Source organism: Myotis brandtii, unplaced genomic scaffold (assembly GCF_000412655.1).
Source record: "Myotis brandtii unplaced genomic scaffold, ASM41265v1 scaffold358, whole genome shotgun sequence".
NCBI lineage: Eukaryota > Metazoa > Chordata > Mammalia > Chiroptera > Vespertilionidae > Myotis > Myotis brandtii.
In genome coordinates, this window is record NW_005363772.1 from 3,312,681 (window position 1) to 3,317,585 (window position 4,905).

At 46.5% G+C, this 4,905-nt stretch overlaps 1 protein-coding gene across 5 annotated transcripts in view; it reads right to left on the reverse strand.

Annotated features, from left to right (window-relative positions):
* Positions 1 to 4,648, reverse strand: part of ITPR2 (inositol 1,4,5-trisphosphate receptor, type 2) — a 401,602-nt gene extending 396,954 nt beyond the window's left edge. For all 5 annotated transcript variants that reach the window (XM_014544263.1, XM_014544264.1, XM_014544265.1 and 2 more), the window contains exon 1: positions 4,578 to 4,648. The gene's annotated coding sequence lies outside the window, so the exon portion shown is untranslated. The remainder of the gene's footprint in view (positions 1 to 4,577) is intronic.
* Between the last annotated feature and the right edge of the window lie 257 nt (positions 4,649 to 4,905).

Consider the following 4,905-nt stretch of genomic DNA (forward strand, 5'->3'; position numbering starts at 1 on the left):
TATAGTGACTTAAAACACGTCCACGTTTATTCTCTGGAAAGATTTCCAGCCTCACAAAGCCTTGTGTGTTTGGCCTTGCTCTTGTAACTATCCACCCCGACTCCCACGGGCCAATGACAGGATGTCCTCTGAGGCTCAAGGCGGTTAGGTGACCTAGTTACAATGACACAGCCGGTGAGCGGCACAGTCAAAACCTGAACCCCATGCTTTTTCCCTTTACAAATGCAGATTTGTTGTCCCAGTTTGCGTTCAAGGCTTTTTATCTTTAAGGAGCTACAGTTCACAAAGGAGTCTCTGTGGATTCGTTTCCGTTTATCGTTACCACTCTGACTTCGACGTGCCTCTTCCACCTGAGGCAGCATTGTTTTTCTTCAGCTTAGGGAAGTTCTCACCCGTATCCCTTCACATACTGCTTCACGCCCATTTGCCTCTCCTTCTAGAACTTGCTTAGATACTGCCAAACCTTCTCAGTCTGTTCTCCAAGCTCAGCCACATTTTCCTTTTGTCTATCTCTCTGCACTGTAACCTGGGTGAGTTCCTCAGTTCCCTTTGCCAAAGCACTAATTCTCTCCTCATCTTTACATAATGTGCTAGATTGAACTTTTTTTAATATATATTTTATTGTTGATAGTGTTACGGATATCTCCCATTTCCCCATTTCCTCCCCTTTCTCCCAGCCCCTACCCACTCCCCCCAGGTCTTCACTACCCTATTGCCCATGTCCACGGGCTATGCATATCTATACTAATAAAAGGGTAAGATGCTAATTAGACCCAATAGACCAGACGCCTTCCGGATGTCATTCTGAACATCCTTCCTGACAAAGCTGGGGGCATGGCTGGCCTGCAAACCACCTGCAGCCCCTCGCCCAGGCTGGCCCTGCCCCACAGTGGGGACCCCAACCCCAATTGGGGGCGTGGCCAGCCTGCAAACCCCTGGTGGCCTTTCACCCAGGCCGTGCCCACCCAGTGGGGACCCCCACCCCGATTGGGGGTGTGGTCAGCCTGCAAACCCCCAGCAGCCCCAAGCCCAGGCCAGCCCCACCCCCCCAGCGGGGACCCCCACCCTGATCCAGGGCCCCCTTCAGGGCAGGCCAGCTGGCCCCCACCCGTGGACCAGGTCTCTATCCTATCCTATATAATAAAAGGGTAATATGCGAATTGACCCTAACAGCAGAACAACCAGAACGACCGCTGGACCAGTCACTAGGAGGCGCATGACCACCTCTTGGACCCTTTCCCCAGCCAGCAGGCTCCAATAGCCTGATGGCCACTTGCGGCAGGGGCGGGGCCGGCGAGCAGGTGGGAACAGCTAACCTCTCGGTCCCTTCCCCCGGCCAGCAAGCTCCAATCACCCATTGGTGAACAGGGAAACGGGAGTGGGTGGCAGCGGGAGGCAGAGCCAGCTGCAGGCAGCTGGGGAAGATGGTCCTGATGGCCGGCCAGGCCTAGGGACAAATTTCGTGCACCAGGCCTCTAGTAAATATATAAGTTCTTTGGTTTATCTCTTCTCGCCCTCCCTAACCACACATTGAGGTATGTTGGTCTGTTCCGTACCTCCAGGCTTCACATCTTATTTTGTTGGTCAATTCATTTTGTTCATTAGATTCCACAAATAAGTGAGATCCTGTGATATTTGTCTTTCTTGGCTTGGCTTATTTCACTTAGCATAATAAAGATCAAACTTTTTAGAGCCTGTCTGTCTTCCATTGGGCTTCTCTACCCTCTCCTGTCTTAGAAATCATTTCCATGCACTCGCGGCACAGTCTCTGGCAGGTTGATCTGCTTTTTATCACACTGCTGACTCTCCTTCACAGTAGTTTTATTGCGAGTCCTTCCTTGTAATGCAGAACCAACACTAAATGGCCCTGTCCTGATTAATGAGATGCTAAGTTGTCTTTCAGAGACAACAGACCAAAACCACACGTCATGCAGCCGAAGCATGTGCAGAGGAGAGAGCTGTGACCTCCAGCTGCACCGGGAACCAAAGTCTCACCACCACCACTACCCTCACTGAACCAAAAGGCAGCACAGAACCAGAACTTGACACTCAGGACCCTTTCAGAAGCCCAGGGTCCACTGTCCAGGAAGATCTGGTGTTGGCACTCCTTTACCATAAATGGCTAAGTTCTAAGGTCCTCCAGCTAAAACATGCCTGCCAGCACTTTGCATACCTGTTCCCGTAACCCTAAAAACCCGTTAGCCCAGTCCAGTGAGCAAGATGGATCTGAGGCACCCTTAGGTCTCCCATCTTCTCAGTGAGCACCTTCTTGACCAATAACCCTTGTCTTACTCCCAACTCAGACATTTTGATATGCAAATTGACCCTAACAGCAGAACAACCAGAACGACCGCTGGACCAGTCACTAGGAGGCGCATGACCACCTCTTGGACCCTTTCCCCAGCCAGCAGGCTCCAATAGCCTGATGGCCACTTGCGGCAGGGGCGGGGCCGGCGAGCAGGTGGGAACAGCTAACCTCTCGGTCCCTTCCCCCGGCCAGCAAGCTCCAATCACCCATTGGTGAACAGGGAAACGGGAGTGGGTGGCAGCGGGAGGCAGAGCCAGCTGCAGGCAGCTGGGGAAGATGGTCCTGATGGCCGGCCAGGCCTAGGGACAAATTTCGTGCACCAGGCCTCTAGTAAATATATAAGTTCTTTGGTTTATCTCTTCTCGCCCTCCCTAACCACACATTGAGGTATGTTGGTCTGTTCCGTACCTCCAGGCTTCACATCTTATTTTGTTGGTCAATTCATTTTGTTCATTAGATTCCACAAATAAGTGAGATCCTGTGATATTTGTCTTTCTCGGCTTGGCTTATTTCACTTATCATAATAAAGGTCAAACTTTTTAGAGCCTGTCTGTCTTCCATTGGGCTTCTCTACCCTCTCCTGTCTTGGAAATCATTTCCACGCACTCGCTGCACAGTCTCTGGCAGGTTGATCTGCTTTTTGTCACACTGCCGACTCTCCTTCACAGTTTTATTGCGAGTCCTTCCTTGTAATGCAGAACCAACACTAAATGGCCCTGTCCTGATTAATGAGATGCTAAGTTGTCTTTCAGAGACAACAGACCAAAACCACACGTCATGCAGCCGAAGCATGTGCAGAGGAGAGAGCTGTGACCTCCAGCTGCACCGGGAACCAAAGTTTCACCACCACCACTGAACCAAAAGGCAGCACAGAACCAGAACTTGACACCCAGGACCCTTTCAGAAGCCCAGGGTCCACTGTCCAGGAAGATCTGGTGTTGGCGCCCCTTTACCATAAATGGCTAAGTTCCGAGGTCCTCCAGCTAAAACATGCCTGCCAGCACTTTGCATACCTGTTCCCGTAACCCTAAAAACCCGTTAGCCCAGTCCAGTGAGCAAGATGGATCTGAGGCACCCTTAGGTCTCCCATCTTCTCAGTGAGCACCTTCTTGACCAATAACCCTTGTCTTACTCCCAACTCAGACATTTTGAGTGTTGGCCTTTTGAAGTGTCAGGCACACAAACTTGGGTTTTGGTAACATCCCCAGTGGGGAGTGTCCCTACTGCACGATTTTATGGGTGCTTCTCATGGGCAGTGTATTTCCCACAGCCTGCCTTGTTAACTTTTCCACCTGGGGAGAAGTGTGGATCTCTTATTCAAAGTGACCAATTTAACTCAAAGTACATTTACTGTGCTTGTCACTCTCTCCGCCAGGTTCTGAGTTTAGGCAGAATGAAACATGATATTTTTATAATGAGAATTGTGTGGAAAGTGCCTATCACAGACAGTAAAACGTGGGAAATACTTTTCAGATGTTAACATTCCCCTCCCCAGGGCAGTAAGTAGCACGTCCTGACTCGGCTGTGGGCTCTGGGGACTCCTTCCATTCTCTCTCCACATTTTTATCCCTTATTACAGCTGCTTTTCACCATGTGAGAAGGATGACGGCAGTATGTTCAAAATGAATGTTGTTTTAAAATTATTTTTATTGTTATAAGTACACACAAACTATGAAATTGATTTGAGCAAGCTTTTAATTAGTGGTTTTAGTCGCATATGATTATTTGCAGGTTCTATTAATCTTCCTTTCATAACAGTCAAATAATAATCTCCTACTAGGACTAATTTCTCAGTTGATAGTATCAAGCTATTTCTACAATTATACGTAGAAAAGAGTTCTAGGACAATTGTTAGTTACTACACACCATCCAAAGTGACATTTAAAAAGCTAAGCTAACACATCACTGTCACCCTCCTGGAGATTTTACAAAGATAAACTAAAGAGCTGCTAATGAAACACTAACATTTATAGCATAACTGTCACAGAAACATATATACATTCAGCTGAATTTACTGGTTTGAAAAGTGGCCTCTCACAGTTTATTTCCAAGATTTCCTTTCAATGGATAGACTACTGTCCAGCAAAAATAAAAAAAAAGAACGAAAACTATTCTTTCATAAATAATGAAAAACAATGAGGAAATTTTTGAAAGAATTTTCAAATATTTATATTTGAAAGCTTCACATTGAATAAATTACTTATTTTAAGATTAAAAATTATCCCTGCTCCCTGAGGTCACATAATAAAAATATATATTTGTTTCTTACCTCTGAATTTCTTGGGAGGGTTGGCAAGGTCCCCTGCCTCCGGGTGCACCACACACCTGTCATCCACTAACCTAGAAGGAAAAGCATGATTATGTTGTTAACATTGTCATGTTCAAAGAGCATAGACAGCACATGGACATTGTATAAATATATACAAAGAGTTTTAATACTATTATTCATTAAAAAGCTTTTTAATGTCCTGGATTTATAAAACAATGTGACTATAAAGGGATTAATTAAAGCAGGATCTATGAAATTCAAAATTAAGAAAGATTGGTAAGTGGTAGGACACTAGTTAAATCATGACATAGACAAACCATGGAACATT